At 44.3% G+C, this 17,255-nt stretch overlaps 1 long non-coding RNA gene across 1 annotated transcript; it reads left to right on the top strand.

Moving 5' to 3' along the window:
• Positions 1–3,157: 3,157 nt before the first annotated feature.
• LOC308235631 lies at positions 3,158–15,825 on the top strand. Its single transcript, XR_013959200.1, has 3 exons — positions 3,158–3,425; positions 9,508–9,634; positions 13,610–15,825. It is a non-coding gene; the product is annotated as an uncharacterized lncRNA (long non-coding RNA).
• Positions 15,826–17,255: the final 1,430 nt, after the last annotated feature.

Raw genomic sequence — 17,255 nt, 5'->3', positions numbered from 1 at the left:
CAAGACAAATGGAGAAGTGGGGCCATACGTGGAGACAGAGGTTTTAAACTCCTTGAGGGTTTTAAAAGGAATGGCCTCGTGCACTCTCAGTATCTGCCCTGGGTTGGTAGGGTCTGGCCTTTCTAGGATCGGACACATTGAAAATCCTGTAATATCCTCTCCAGCTCGTCTTGCCTCCTGTAAGGTCAGCTGTAAAGGGGATAGTACCGGCGGCACAGCAGTTGTAGTTACTTTCATATTTGGCTGTGTGCCAGTTTCTGGCTGTAAAGGCCTGGGGGTTAGGGTCGTTTTTTCAAAACTGTGAGCAAGATCTTCCTCATCATCTAAATCATCTCGCTCATGGTAATGTTTGTATCTCCTTTTCTCGATCTCTGGCTTCCGCTCATATTTAGGAGGTAAATACTTGTTAGGCCGACTCTTAAGAGCAGCGGCAGGAGCGGCAGTGGGTGATGGGGGGGGAGGTGGGGGTAAGGAGAAGGAGGAGGAGGAGGAGGAGGAGGAGGAGGAAGAATCTCCTTTCCGAGACTCTGAATTACCCATGTCTATACCCGGTTATTCAAGTGAATTCACAATTCACAATACACAGTACACTTCCCAAAAACTTACCTTAATCTGCGTGCAGGTCGTGGAAGTGACCCCCTCGCCTATTTTCCCTCTGTACTCAGGTCCCTGTTCAGGCGCCAAATGTGGTGAGGTGTTTCTTCCTTTTCCTCATCCCGCACGGAAAGGGAGAAAGACAGGTTCCTGAGGGGAGGAGCTGGGGATTAAGAAATTAGAGAAAGAAAGGGACAAGAGACAGAAATAGATTCAAGCTGGGTGTCGGGTGGCTTCCTGTCCTCTGATAGACAGTCACACTCACCTCAGACAACACAGCATATTTATTGGTTTCCAAAAGGGATTTTATGATCAAAAGGAGTTTCGGGTGTGCCCAAATCCTATTCATCAGGATCTGAGTAAGCTCCTTATTTTGGGTGGGTCAAGGTCCTTTTTGTTCCTCATTCCAAGTACATGGGTACTGATAACAGGATTCTGCCAGTGCCCTTGGGCTCAGCTGATAAGAATTAAAAAAGTATCCATGTGCCTTCCCAGATGGCTCTCTACAAAAAAAGGACTAAAGACCCAGGCAGCTCTTGCTTTCTCTGGAGCACTAACCCACTTCCTGCTTCTTTAGGGGCGAACCTTTACTCTCTTCCTCCTAAGCTCCAAGCGCCCTCTTCTTGGCTCTATAACTTTTTTCCTCAGCCCACACAGTTCATCTGTCTTCCTTAGTCTACCTCCCTAACTTTCTAAATAAACTCACTATGTTTTGAGTTCCTTGGCTTTGAACTTTTTTCTTAGCCAAATTAAAAAACCAAGGTTGCTGAACCAAGGTCAAATCGCCAGTAACAACTGGTGTGGTTTTGCCACCAACAGCTCTAGCAAGTTAATTTAACCTGAGGAGGCTGTCATAGGAACCCTGGATTTATAGTATTTTTAAAATTCTTATTTCTAAGTTTTCATTTGTTGATTTTAGAAAGAGGGAGAGGAAGAAACATTGGTTTTTGTTGTTGTTGTTGTCCCACTTTGTATTTTTAATCCTTACCCCAGGATATGTTTATTGATTTTTAGAGAGGAAAGGATAGAAAAATATTGATTAGTTGACTCCCTATGTACCCCTACTAGAGATCAAACCTGCAACCCAGGTAGGTGCCCTGACTGAGAATCAAACCCGCAACCTTTTGGTGTACAGGATGATACTCCAACCACCTGAGCCACTCAGCCAGGGATTCTTCCACTTATTGATGCATTCATTGGTAGATTCTTGTATGTGCCCTGATGGGAAATCAAACCCACAACCTTGGCATATTGGGATGACACTCTAACCAACTGAGGTACCCAGCCAAAGTTAAATTTTTATTTATTGACTTTAGAGAGAAAGAGAGTGAAAAAGAGAAATATCAATTTGTTGTTCCATTTATTTATGCATTCATTGATTGATGCTTGTATATGCCCTGACCAGATATCTAACCCATCACCTTGGCATACCAAGATGACACTCAAATAATTGACATTACGTGGCCATAATTGATTTGTAGTGTTAAAAAACAAAATTCAGTGGAGTAAATTTAAATATGTAATTGCTTTAAGTGATTCATAAATGGAAAGCAATTCATCTAGAAAATGGAACAGTATATTCAGAATTGTAAAAAAGGGAACATTTTTATCGGTAGAAATGTATAAGGTGGGGACTAAGAAGCTAAAAAAAAAGTGACTTATTTCAGGCAATCACCTTCACCTAGGGGAAAAGGAGGGTCTTATTTGAAACGTTTTACAGGAGGCAAATAATTCGCTAAACTTAAAAACACAGTATTTATTTTTTATTTTTTATTTTTAGAAAGGACACCTCTTCTATAGGGAAAAAGACCTGGAAAAATTTTTATCATAAGGTTGCCTGTTTTTTTCTATGGGGGATGGAAAAGGTTCATGAGACATAATTCCATTACTGGTGCTTGACCAGAAAATTTTAAACTGGATGATTATGATTGTTTCTGGGAGTGGTGGAAACTACAATTATATCAGGTATTAAACTAAGCTTGGTATCATGGGCTTTCAGCATGAGTGATGCCATGTGGGGCCTGTGGCTTTCTGTTTAAAAATAGCCTTTTGTGTCCAGCTGGTGGTGTTGAGCATGAACCCTTGAGTCAGGAGTCACAGTTCAATTTCTGGTCAGGGCACATGCCTGGGTTGTGGGCTCCATCCCCAGTTGGGGGCATGCAGCAGGCAATCAATCAATGATTCTCTCTCATCATTGATGTTTTTCTCTCCCACCCCCACCCCCACCCCTTCCTTCCTCTCTCTGAAGCACAGATAACTTTTGGACTTTGAATTGGCATCTAAGGGGCGGGGGTTGCACAGTCTTGTGGTTCTGAGCCCCAAAACCCAATCTACAGGTAGACAGGTCAGAATTGAGTTTTTGCAAAAATTAACCAGGAGCAAATACTTCCCTCCAGGGAGCACCAGCGGATCCCTCCAATGGCAAACTTCCTAGTTGTTCACAATGGAGAACAATGTGCCCTCTGGAGCTCTGGGAACTACATTACCCAGAAGACCGAGTGCTACTTGAGCGAATGACACATCAGGCTGAAAGCATTTCCCTGAGATTTCCAGGAATTGGGGTGGGACTTCCGGCGTCATCTCGCTGACGGTCAAACTTGACCGTTGGCCGGAGTCCATTCGTCCTTTGAATTGCAGTGTGGGTTTTGAGGTGGCAGGAGGGAGAAGACCCCAGGGAGTTGTGGTCCCTGCCGCACAGAGCGGGTGGGAGGTCGGCGACCCCGCGAGTGACCCGCTTCAGGGCCGGGACCGAATCCCCTTCTTGCCCGCCGCCCCCGCCCCCTCCGCCCGCAAAGTCGATGGCGGCGGCCGCGCCGAGGCGCCCAACTGTGGTAAGTGCGTCCCCCGGGCCTCCCCGCTTCTCCCACCCAAACCTGCAGCCTCGAGGCGGGCACCCGTCCCCTCCTGCAGCCCAGTCCCCGCGTCAGTACCGCGAGGCGTTCGAGGGTGACACCTGGTGTGACGGGGATGGGAGAGGGTGAGGGGCTGAGGGACCGCCGGTGGAGCGGCGCGGGGGCCACTGACCCCGGAGGGCGCAGAATCCTGGGGTCCGTCTTCCCTGCGCCCTAAACAGTCTGAGTCGGAGTCCCGTCTAGTCTGGGAGACAGAGCGATGTGCCTTCATTCTGAGGGTCCTTGGGACCGTGGGAGGTTGTGAACCGTGGGGACAGGGGCTGTGTTTGGGTTTTAAAAGGTTTTTTCAATCCTGCTGTTGTTGTGGCAGAATGCACGGGAGGACGATCAGCCAGCACTCTGAGGGAGGAAAGTTTAACTTTTATTCGCAGATCTGCCAGTCCAGGGGAATTCCAGATCCAAAGCCTGAACTGAACTCCTGGGGAGACTCTGACCTATATATCTCCTCCTGAGGCTGCCCCTGAGGGTTCCCGCATCCCCGCCCAAGTCAGTCTTGGCGGGGCCTCGGGGACATGCTCCGCCCAAGTCAGTCCGAGAGTCCGAGTGGGGAAGACTACAGTTTTAACCAGATACTGAACTAGATTGCTAGCCCGTCCCGCGCCCCGCCCCCGCCCCCCCATTTTCATTTTCACTGAGTGAACAGACTAGAGTGGGGTGTGGAGAAAAAAAGGGGCCCCATGCTAACCGACAAGCTCAAGGAAGGCCTGCATGGATGTTGCAGAAATTAATTACCAGGCGACCGGAAAACACGGATACTCGGAAGATTCAGGAAAAACCCTTTATTTGCAGATGCACTAGTGCGGTGACTCAGGGGAGTCATTCTCCAAAGCCCAGGTGATGAATATGGAGGAAGCTTTCCTTTTATCCCCTTAGTTTCTTTGTCCCCCAAATATGGACCAGGCTTCCGGACTTTTCGTGGGGGGAGGGGGGGGGCTTTGCAGTCCCTTCCCCCACCCCCACCCCGTTGGGATGGGGGAAGTGAGATAACACCCAAAGGCCTGGCTTGGCTGGCACCAGCGCTGCCAGCCCCCTGTGGGGGTTGTGTGTGGTTCATAGTTTATGGCCTCTGTAAAATGAGAGTATTCCGGGAAACAGGTCCTGCAAAGCTGGACAAGCTTTACAGATAAGAATGGGGCTTAATTATACTAGCAAGAATGTGCATCAGAATGCTGGTTTCTGGCATAGATTCGGATTGCTAGCCCCCCAGTTGTCTTATGTTCCTCCTCATGGCCGTCTAGCAAAGTAACCACAAAGGATGGTCTGAAATTAAAACTGTAAGGCCGTGAAGACCCCCGGGAGGTCCTTTGGCAGAGCGACGACCCCAAATCAAACGCCGAACTCGAGTCTCGATGCAAAAGCAAGAGGTTTCTTTATTCAAGCGCGGCGCAGGGACTCACAGGCAACAGCTCTAACAAGAGGCTGCTGACTGGAGCCCTGAACCAGGGTTGGTTACAGGCTTTTAAAGGCAAAAACCACACGCAGGTGGGGGGCAAGATAGGATGTTGACTTATTCTCACGGGAATGGTATGTTTTATCTCAACAGAAAACTTTGTGAAAACAGGAACTTTAACAGAAACCAGAAGCTAGGAGGTTGTTTACTGATAAGCGCTGAGGGGGAGGTCAGCATGCTCTTCTCTGGGAACAGAGCTGTGTCTGCTTACTCTTATCTATTCCTGCCTCCCAGAACAGCCTCCGGGGCGCCTGTTCCGAGAGTGCATTCTTTCAAAACTTTAAAGGAGGGTTAAAAATGGCAGCAGAGTAAGTGGATGCTACACGGACATGCCCCCAGGAACATACTGGAATTACAACTAAAATACAGAAAACTTGCTGAATAATCAACCGAAAACTTGCAGGAGAGAACCCTGAGATCGAAAGTGGCGACCGCATAGAGGCTGGAAAAAAACACACACACACACAAAAAAACCTTTAACGAAAAGCAGTTTACAGTAGGTAGTCATGCCCTAGGCCAGTATCTTCCCTGACAAAGGTCACTCTTTACCTTAAGTGAGCCTATTGTCTTTTTGCATCTAAGATAACCTGCCTGTGAACTGTCAGTGTAACTTGTAACTTAACCTTCTTCTGGCCTCCTCAGGGCATAGCCAAATGCACCTGGGCTCCAGGTCTGAGGCCATAAATTCCTTCATTGTTATTGTTATCATGTTTATTATTGACTGTTAATTATCCTGCACCCACCTAAGTAAAAGAATTAAGTGTCTGTCGTTTTACTTTTTTTTTTTTTTTAATATTTTTTTATTGATTTCAGAGAGGAAGGAAGAGAGAAGTAGAAACATCAATGATGAGAGAGAATCATTGATCGCCTGCCTCCACTATGCCACCTACTAGGGATTGAGCTCGTAATCCAGGGAATGTGCCCTAGGCTGCCCTACTTTTCACTAAGTACCGGTTAATAAGGCGAATTTTTTTCAATAGATGGAGTTACACATATGTTGATATATATGCGATTTGATATGTATACTATTTTGTTATATTGACAACAAGCTTCAAAACTTCATATGTCAAATTTTCTGAAGGTGTTAACTGTAAGGTTTAATCTGAGATGTAAGATTTAATCTGACCAAAGCCAATAAGTTGACCAATACAAGTAGGGTGAAAGCAAAAGATCGCGTTTATTGAAAGCTCTCGGGTGAGGTCCCGAGGTCCGAGGGCACAGGCCGGGGGAGTCACACCCGCCTGTGCCTGGCAGAGTTCCTTCATGCTGCTGTTGAACCAATCAGGTTTATTCGAGGTAGCTTATCTGAGGTAGCTTGTGGCAGGTGATTTATGAGCGGGAAGCTGGTACAGCTACACTCTGGCCATCCTTGAGAAGTCTCGGGTGGTTATTTATTGTCCAGCAGGGCGCCAGCACGGCTGTGGCTTGTCCAACTCAGCGGGGGTGGAATCAGGAAAGTTCTGCTTTCCCAGCCCCAGACCTTACATTAACATCATAGATATTTTTACGCTTAAAAATGTCGAATTTCGTGCCAAAAAAAGAGCATTTGCGGGCCAAAAAAAGAGCATTTGCGGGAAGTTTTAATTCATTACTTTATTTTGAAGAAAAGTGCTGCTGAAAGTTACCGTATACTTCGGGAAGCTTATGGTGAATATGCTCCATCTCAAGATACTTGTGAATGCTGGTCTAAACGCTTTAGAAGTAATGACTTTGATGTGAAAGACAAAGAACGTCCAGGTCAATTTATCGTAAAACGCTTTGATCATAAAACTATAAGAATGGGCCAGAAGACATGGCAAAGTAATTTTTCTTCATGATAATGTTACAGAAAACCGGAATAATCAAACAATGCAGGAGAGTTTGGAGTCACACTTTATTCACCGCGGTGGCTTAGAGAAAATGAATTCAAATTCTAAGCAAAGCTACAAGCAGAACTTCCCTTTTTATTAAGGAGCCAGCCCTCTGTGCAATTAGTGGTTATCTCGCTGCTGGCTTTGAAAACAAACACAGTTCTAAAACTTATGGGCACATCTAGTCTCTGATCTACAAGGTCAGACAGCTAAAATTATGGGCATATCTAGTCTCTGGCCTACAAGGTCAGATAGCTAAGTTTATCGTCCTCATTATTCAAGCAGGCTAAAGCAGGCTAGAAAGCAAAGTTATTTTTTTAGAATAAGAGGCCGTCTAAGAAAAACAGCAGAGAATTCCAAACAGCAGTTTTTACAAAATAGGGGTTAGCCTTCTCATTAACGCACCATCAAACACTTCAAAACCAGTTAAAGACACGTTAAAAGATCTTGCCTGGGAAGTATTAACCCACCCACCGTATTCACCAGACCTTGCTCCTTCAGATGACCACTTGTTCTGATCGATGGCACACGCACTTTCTAAGCAGCACTTCAAAACGTACGAAGAAGTGGAAAATTGGGTCTCTGAATGGTTTGCCTCAAAACAAGAAAAGTTCTATTGGGACACTATCCACAAATTACCTGAAATATAGGGGAAATGTGTAGCTAGTGATGGACATTACTTTGAGTAAAGCACTTTTGAGTTTCTCTTTAAATGATCGTGTTTTCTTTGATTACAAAATCCTCATTATTAACTGGTACACCTAGTATATCCAATCCCAGCGGTTTCCCCAGCTTTGCTTTCTCCTGTCTCCCTAGTCCATCACCAGTGGATTTCATGTAACCGACTTACATCTCCTCCTTGGATGATAATGTATAAAACAAGGTGCAAAATTGCCATTCTCCGGAGCATTATCCTAATCCATTGAGATTCTGCTTTCCCACAATTGTAGATAGTTTGGCTCAAATCAACTCACTGAAGTTCTTTACATGTTTGAATGATTTTCACCTTAGCGGGGGTGATGGGGACAGTGAGGAGCAGGGAGTTGATTCCTTGCCCAAGGTCACAGAGCTGGAAAGGGGCAGCACTAAGGATAGAGAGTCTGTCTACAGGTCACCAGTCTGCAGGGCTGGGCGGGGATACAGCGGAGACCTGCTCACCTGGAGCTGATCGGTGGTTGTCTTAGTGGTCCCATGGGTCCTGAAGTTTAAAAACCCCTTGTGTAAACTAAAGAAGGAAGCACAGGGTGTCCCAGCCCCTCCCTCACGGTGACACAACCGTATACCATCTCCAGACTCTTCCCTTGGTATTTTTCCATTTCCTGTATGGGGAGACTCTGGGGATACCCCCAATCCCTGTATCCTAGGTGCAGGCCATAGCTTACATCAAGGTGGTCCCATTTCTGATGTCAACTTAGAAATGGTGAAACCTGTATTTTTTTTATTTTTTTATTTTTTTAGCAAAACTGACAATTGCCAGGAACCACAATCTCAACCAAGTGAAAAAATGCTCTCAAAAATGTCAATTTTACCACGTATTTTATTTTAAATGTTTTTTAAAATGTGTTTTTATTCAGAGAGGAAGGGAGAGGGAGAGAGAACTACCAATGAGAGACAGTCATTGATCAGCTGCCTCCGGTATGCCCCATACTGGGGATCAGGCTCCCAATCCCCCACATGTGGCCTCACCTAGAATAGAACCATGACCTCCTGGTTCATAGGTCCATACTCAACCACTGAGCCACCCTGCCTGGATGTTACCACCTGTTTTATACATCAGAATCAAAGGGCAAGACATAAGGCGGGACATAAAATCCATTGGTGATAGAGGAATCAGGAGCAAGCAAAGCAGGAAAATCCCTGATAATGGATAAAAAGTAAGAATATACTTTTACTTTGTGGTTACTTTAGGTCACTGTATGCCAGGCCACCATGTCGGCCTTCCCTGAGCTTGTCAGGTGAGCATGTGCCCTGTTTTTGTACACAGCTATGAGAGTGAAAGGGAAGAGATGAGGACAACCCTAGGGTTTTTGGTCGTAGCAGCTGAACTAATGCAGGCTCTATCTACTGGGCTGGGGAAGATGGTGGTAGGTTAATTTTCTTTGGGAATTTCAGAAGGTTCTTTTAACATTTTTAGAAGTTTCAACAGGGAGTGGGAATATCCAGTGAGCAGATGGACACAGGGTCTAACATCTGGGGAGGGGTCCAGGATGGAGATACGCAAAACTGGTAGCGCTTTTGTGCACCAGGGCAAAGGTGGTGGAGCTGAGGGGGCAGATCTTAGGTCTGAAGACATGAAGCAGCTAGAGATTACACAATGGTGTGTATAATTAGAGGATGTTTGAGCTGATGGTCCTGGGTACCTGGGGTGTGGTTTTAAGCCCCTGTTTTGCTGTGTCTTGCAGGAATGATCTGGGACATCCCAGTGGATTTGTGTGGCATTAATGATGGAGCCCTTCTGGCATGGCCCAGAGCTTAGATGGCATTTATCTGCCTCACTTTCCCTTCCCCTTATCCTGCCTGTTGTTGCTGAGGGTGATAAGAGTGATTAATGGGACTGGGATGAGAGAGCAGGCAGCAGTGGCGCCAAAGCTGGGGGTCTTCTGTGAACTGGGGGGCCCTGGAAGGTGGTTGGTTGTGGAGAAGAGTAGGATTGTGGGTTCTCAGACTGACTATTACTGACTCAGCGTATTCATTCCGACAGGTTGGTGTGACCTTTAAGGATGTCGCTGTGTACTTCTCCGGGACAGAATGGCAGCTCCTTGATGAGGCTCAGAGATGCCTATACCTCGATGTGATGCTGGAGAATTTTGCTCTCATATCCTCACTGGGTAAGAACATCACTCTTCTGGTTCATTCTTCTTTGAGCTCACCTGCACCCTCCCACCCCCTTCCTCAGGATTGTACTTTGTTTCTTCTGGTTTAAGCTCTAAGGGTCCTGCACCCAGGCAGCTATGGGCAGCAGGAGCTGCCCTTTGGATCGCCCCCCATCGGTTGTTAAGGGTCCTTCTCTTCCCCTCACTGTCCTAAGCTTCCATAAACTTCATCTCACTTCAACAACAACAACCAATGCTCGCTCTCCCTAGTGACCTGGACTAGGCTTTCCATTTCCCCAAACTTCCTTTCATGGAAGCGTGCTTAGTTCTCACGTGTGGACACAACTTGCTTGCCCAGTTTTCTGGACAGCTGCTGTGTTTGTTATGGCTGGGATGTTGGCACTGCCCCTTTTTCTTCCTGCAGCCCCAATACATTTCAACAATGTTAAATCTTCAGATCCGAGAATATGGGATTTCTTTTCAGTTATTTGTGTTTTCTTCCATTTGTCATCACTGTCATACAGTGTTCAATGCACACACTTTTCAACTATTTGTTTGAACTTATTTTGTGTGTTTTACTGTTTTTGATACTGTTGTAAATTTGACTACTTCATTTCATCTTCAAAAATTTTGTTGTTAGTGTATAAAAATGGAAGTGATGTTTGTACGTTTATTTTTTTATTAATTTGCAAAGCTTATAGTGGAATCTTGACAACTTTCTGTATGTAGTGTCTGTATGTCATCTGCCAACATCTCTGATGATGGTTTGTAGTTCATAGTGTCAGCTGTAATGTCTTTCATTTCTGCTTTGATTTATTTGAGTATTGTTTCTCTTGTTTCAATGCAGCTAACGTTTAGCCAGTTTTGTGCATGTTATCAAAAAAATTGCTGGACCTGGTCTGTTTTGCTCAGTGGTTAAAGCGTCGGCCCAGGGACCCAAGGCTTTCGGGTTCAATCCCAGGTCAAAGGCATGAGCCTGGGTTGTGGATTCACTCCCCATCCCCCATGGGGCACATGTGGGAGGCAACCCGTCTGTGTGTCTCACATCTGTGTTTCTGTCTCCACTCTCCTCCCTCCCTCCTTCCCTTCTACTGTCTCTGAAGCAATGGGAAAAATAACCTCCAGAGAGGATTAACAAAGAAAAAAATAAGTAACAAAATTTAAAAAACAGCCCTTAGTTATGCTATTCCTCTTTTTTTAAAAAATATATTTTTATTGATTTTTTACAGAGAGGAAAGGAGAGGGATAGAGTTAGAAACATCGATGAGAGAGAAGCATCGATCAGCTGCCTCCTGCATACCCCCAACTGGGGATGTGCTCACAACCAAGGTACATGCCTTTGACCGGAATCGAACCTGGGACCCTTCAGTCCCCAGGCTGACGCTCTATCCACTTAGCCAAACCGGCCAGGGCATGCTATTCCTCTTTTTGCCTTTCCTGTTTCTGTTTTATATATATCAGTTCTAACATTGATAGCTTCCTTTGCCAGCCTTAGGTTTACTTTCTTGATGTGTTTTTAATTTCCTGTGGAGCGGGGTTAGGCTGCTGTGTATTTCAGATTTGTCTTAATATAGGCGTTTATCTGTATACAATTTACTCTTAGGCTTGCATTTCCTGCACCCCATTCAGAAGCTTTGGTAAGTTGTCTTTCTATATAAATTGCCTCTAGATGTTTGTGAGGTTTTTTCATATATATTTTTATATGTTTTTATTGATTTTGAGAGAGAGGAAGGAAGAGAATTAGAGAGATAGAAACATCAATGATAAGGAAACATCGATCGGCTACCTCCTGGTTGCCCCATAGAAAAGGATGGAAGCCCACAACCTGGGCATGTGCCCTGACCAGGAATACAACCAGTGACATTTTGGTTCCTGGATTTACGCTCAACCTCTGAGCAACACTGGCTGGGTGCCTCTAGATCGCTTTAAGGTCTTTTTTTAATTTCACTGACCCACTGGTTGTTTGAGTGTGTTATATTTAATTTCAACGTATTTATGAATTTCCAGCTTTCTTGAAACTGGAATTGATTTCTAGTTTCTTATATTGTGATCAGGTAAGAATTTTGAAGTGATCTCTTCTGCAAGTTTGAGACTTATCTTTTGACCTACCATTGTGGCAGATAAGAAACTACAAAACTTCTTGGGCATATGCGATAGTGAAACTGAGACAAGAAAATTAAACAAGCTGAAACAATTTGGACAACTTACAGCCAGCTTGTGAATCTAAGAGCTTATCTTCCCCAGATAAGAACATGTGAAAATAAATAGTTTACACCTCCCTCTCTAATCAAAGAATTCACAGCTCGAACCCCCCTGGTCTGCAAAAATAGAGAACAGGGATCCAATAAATGTCATTTGTGCCAGTTAACCCAAGGATAGATAACGTTAACCGAATGATAAAGTCAGATGAACAAACAACAAAAACCCCATTAGAACCAGACAGACTCAAGATAAAAAATAAAACATTAAACAGAACAAAAGACAAACCCAACCTTCCTTGTACACTAATTCTGAACCATCAGCATATTACAAATGCACCTGAAAAGCTTATGACTATGCTTATGAAACCTTCCCCTGAGATGTGCGCCCTCGGGAACAAAAAAAGAAAGAGAGAGAGAAAACCTTGGGGACAGTGCTGGTCTGGTAGCTCCGTTGGTTTGCGCATTGACCCAATGTATCTGGGTGGTGGGTTCCATCTCTGATAAGAGCACATAAAAGAACCAATGGATGCATAATTAAGTGGAACAAATGATGTCTCTTTCTACATTTTATCTTTCTCTAAAATCAATGAAGAAAAATTGAAAAAGAAGAGGTCCTCAGGACAAAGACTCAATGCCAGCTCACTCTAGGCTATGCCCATGCCCCTTTCCTAGCTTAAACTTTTAACTTTTCTCTAAACTTTAAGGGTTCTCACTGGTCATTCAACCAGAGGAGCACCTGGTGGCAGCAGCTCATCCCAGGCTTACTCCTGATCTTACCTACATTTTCCCCTTGTCCCTGGCATCCCAGTGACCTAACAGCAGCCCTGCCTTGACTCACTGCTTTCCTGTGACCTTTCTATGTCCCTGGCTTTAACAAATGCACTCTCAAAATCGCCTGGACTCCTGTTGACAGATCTTTGCTACTCAAATTCAAGAACCCACCCAGTATAGTCTGGCCTGAGGTAGACCTACTGTACCCTGGTCCCTTTTGGTAACAACTTCGTTACGTAGAGCATGTTTCATGTATGGCTTGACAAGAATGCCTCTTCTGCATTTGAATGGAATGTTTTGTATATATACAGGATTAGAGTTGCTCTAAAATGTAGTCAAACTATAGTAATTCCATATTTATTTCAGACAGGATGATCTAGCCTTTGTGAAAGGGGAATATTGAAGTTCTCTACTAACTTATTTTTTCTGCTTTTGGATCATTTATTATTTGCTTAATGTACTTAGTTATTCTGTCCTTGTGTGCATATTACTTAAAATTGTTAAACTCTTGATTTTTCTTATATTCATGGGATAGGTTGTGGCCAAGGGGATTTTTATTGGAATTCCTGCTGACATACTCTATGGGGTCCTCTGATTTGTAACGTTCGGTGTTGCAGGAGCTGCTGTGGTTCCTAAGAACAAAGTTCCACCACAGAACAGGCCACTAGGGTCACGTAGTGCAAGCTCTGCAGATAACAGAGGCATTTTCAATCCTTGTCTTTTAAACCATGCCATTTCCACATAGGTTTGCTCACCCAGTCAGCCTTTCCTCTTCCTGTCTTTACTGCTGTCCAATATTGGTCCATGCACATTTCTTTATATTTACCTCAAACATCATCTGCTCTTTTTCAGATAATTTTTATTGGTTTGTGTACATTCCCACGTGCCCTGACTGGGAATCGAACTGTGGCCTTCCTGGTTCATAAGCCACCCTCAACCACTGAGCCACCATGGCCCAACGAGATAACTTTTGGCTGTGGGGTCAGCATGTAATTCACCAGTGTTTCCTTTTGTTCAGGTTGCTGCTGTGGAACACGGGATCTGGAGGCATCCATTGAACAGAACGTTTCTGTAAGAGTGTCACAGGCAAAGAAGACCAAAGTACCTTCGTCTTCCCAGAACAGCCACCCCTGTAAGAGTTGTGGTCCGGTCTTAAGGGACATTTTCCAGTTGGTTGAGCAGCAGGGAACACAACACAGCCCGAAACTGTTGAGGTGTGGAGCGTGTGCAAAACCATTTTATTTCAGTACGAAGTGTCACCAGCACCAGGAGCAGCACAGAAGAGGCAAGTGTTTCATAAGAGGTGTGGACAGGGCCTCATTTGTGAAGAGCGGCACATTCAGTGTGTCCCAGAAGCTCCTTACCAGTCAGAAGGTTGGACACAGCATCCTTACTGCCTCGGGACAACTTCAGCAACAGGCTACACATACCCCAGTCAAACCAAGTGAAATCTCGAAGGCAGGGGTTATATGTCAAAACAGAAAGAATTACCATACCAAGAAGGAATGTAAAAAAGTGATTGGCTGCAGTGACACTCTTGTTCCAGACCATGCTGGCCATACTGAAAGGCAGTGTCTTGTGGGACCTGAAAGTAAAAAATGTTTTAGAGGAACCTCTGATTTTCATTATCAGAACGTTCACTCATTGGAAAAGCCATATGAGTGCAGTGAATGTGGGAAGTCCTTTAGAAGAAAGGATAACCTGAATGAACACCAAAGGATTCACTCTGGAGAAAAGCCTTATGAGTGTGGAGAATGTGGGATGTCCTTTAGCCAGAAGTGGAGCCTGAATCAACACCAAAGGAGTCACTCTGGAGAAAAGCCATATGAGTGCAGGGAATGTGGGAAATCTTTTACCTATTGCTCTGGACTCCGTGGTCATCAGTCTGTTCACACTGGAGAAAAGCCGTATGAGTGTAGTGAATGTGGGAAATGTTTTACCACAAAATCCTACCTTCATGTTCATCAGAGAATTCACTCTGGCGAAAAGCGTTACAAGTGCAGGGAATGTGGGAAATCTTTTACCTATTGCTCTGGACTCCGGGGTCATCAGTCTGTTCACACTGGAGCAAGGCCGTATGAGTGTAGTGAATGTGGGAAATGTTTTACCACAAAATCCTACCTTCATGTTCATCAGAGAATTCACTCAGGTGAAAGGCGTTATGAGTGCAGTGAATGTGGGAAATCTTTTATGTGTAACTCAAAACTCCGTTATCATCAGAGAGTTCACACTGGAGAAAAGCCATACGAGTGCAGTGAATGTGGGAAATCTTTTGTCCATAGCTCTAGCCTCCGTTGTCATCAGAGAGTTCATACTGGAGAAAAGCCGTATGAGTGCAATGATTGTGGGAAATCTTTTGCCTTTAGCTCTCAACTCCGTTGTCATCAGAGAGTTCACAGGACAAAGACCTTATGAGTGCAGTGATTGTGGGAAATCTTTTGCCTGTTGCGCTGGACTCCGTTGTCACCAGAGTTCACACTGGGGAAAGACCTTATGAGTGCTGTGAATGTGGGGAATCTTTTATGATGCTCTCTCCTCTTCAGAAACATCCGATTTCACACAGGAGAAAGGCTTTTTGTGTGTTGTGAATGTGGGGAATCTTTTAGTGAAAATTCTACCCTCTGGACACATGACAGTACACATGAGAGGGAGTTTTTAGATTTGTAGGAAATGTAGTTACTTTGTTCAGTGTTAGCAGCACTGCAGGAAATTTAGGCTTCGGTAGTCTAACTTTCATAAATCCCATCCTCCACAGTAGGGAGATTTTCCATAATTTTAGTTATGTGGGAAGCATGTGTACTTACATTCTACCTTCTAACTGCCCAGGGCTTAGTGTCACTGAAAATTTCTGTGACAGAATCCATTTCACCTGAACCAACACTGAGCAAGTCTCCACACTTTTCATCAGTCACCATCCTAATGTCCTCAGGAAAGCTGACTTTGTTCCCCTTATTAGTTGGAGGAAATGAGGAGTAACCTGAGCTCTTAGGAGATCTGCATTTCATTTTCTCTGACTATTTGGGGCATGGACCTGACCCATTTTTGACCCCAGAGCACATCTTTTGAGTTCAGCTGGCATTTCCAGAAAAAATTTTTTCAGAGACATGATTGCCTTAGATACTACTCTGGTGAATATTTCCATTGTTGCTGTCACCCAAAGATTGGTTAGGTCTTTTTTTAAAAAAACTGGTTAGTTTTTTATAATAATAAAGGTCTTTTTGTTTAAGTCCTTGATAACTTTGGATGTTTTCTTTGTGGTTTAGGTTATAAGCATATTTGGGTCCTACAAGCATGAGGAAGTGAACAATTTTTTACGAGGGTCTCAACCTTTCTCTGCCTCTGAGGGTTGAGTACGGTGGGGAAATTAGTTCACAACTTCGCGCCAAATGTGCATTGCTACCCACATCATTCTAGGAAAAACTGCAGGGTTTCCTGGTACTCAGGTGAAGCCTGAGTGCTATGCGTTTTAGAAGACTCAGACATCACTTTCAAAACCTAGCTGGGGTGACAACGTCACCTGCTTCTAGGATCAGCATGAATTTTGTTTTTCACACAGGGTATGACACTACTTTTGTTGTTGTTAATCTTCACCCGAGGATATTTTTCCCATTGAGAGAGTAGAAGCAAGGGAGGGAGATTGAAAAACAGAGAGAGAGAGAGAAACATCAGTGTGAAACAGACCCATTCATTGGTTGCCTCCTGCATGTACCCCAACCTGGGCCAGGGATCGAACCTGAGACACATTGAAGCATGGGCGGACCTTCTCATCACAGAGCCACACCAGTCAGGGGTATGCGAGTACATTTGAAGGGAATTGCTCTTTGAAGATCTTCCAATAGGCCATCTGTCTTATTTTTATTTTATTTTAATTTTTTTAATTCAGAGAGGAAGGGAGAGAGAGAGAAACACCAATGATGAGAGAGAATCATTGATCAACTGCCTTCTCCACGCCCCACACTGGAGATTGAGCCCACAATCTGGGCATGTGCCCTCACCAGGAAGTGAACCATGACCTCCTGGTTCATAGTCAACTCTCAACCACTGAGCCATGCTGCCCGGGTTTTTTTGTGTTTTTTTTTTTTTTTTTCATCTGTTTCAATGTCTACAATTCCATGGGTGATGATCACTGGTTTTAGGACCATAGTTCTTACAGAATGCATTCTACACAATCACTAGTCTAATTGGGGTTGGAGAAGCTTGCAGCCAACCAGATGGAATCGGCCTCTTCTCTAGGAGCATCCAGAAACGTTTCTGTGAAAAAGACTGCAGGACCAGTGTGTTCACACATCAGAAGCTCTCCAGGCATGTTTATCTTCTGTGCTCAAAGGGTTTTGTGTATTTCTGTACCCTCTTAGATCTTTACCTGATGATCAGAGTGCCCATGCAGGAAATCAAAGATAAAGAAAAGTATCTATAGACCAGGATGTACCTTTTGTGACCCAGCCAGTATTTCTGTTGATTTTGGTGAAAATTCTTCATTGTTTGGTGTATTTGATGTCACTAAGACAAGATTTGACCTCCAGAGGATATGAGAACCTGAATTGAATAGAGAGATGCCAAACCTATTTTCTAAAAAGTGTTGGACACAAAATTTAAAAAAAAATTTTGAACCATTTTTTAAAAGTTTTAATTAGTAAAGAACATATTTCAAGTGTAGTATTTGA

The sequence above is a fragment of the Plecotus auritus genome (assembly GCF_963455305.1).
Source record: "Plecotus auritus genome assembly, chromosome: 10".
In the NCBI taxonomy this organism is placed as follows: domain Eukaryota; kingdom Metazoa; phylum Chordata; class Mammalia; order Chiroptera; family Vespertilionidae; genus Plecotus; species Plecotus auritus.
Note: the sequence above shows the minus strand (reverse complement) of the source record. Positions and strands in the feature narration are given on the sequence as shown.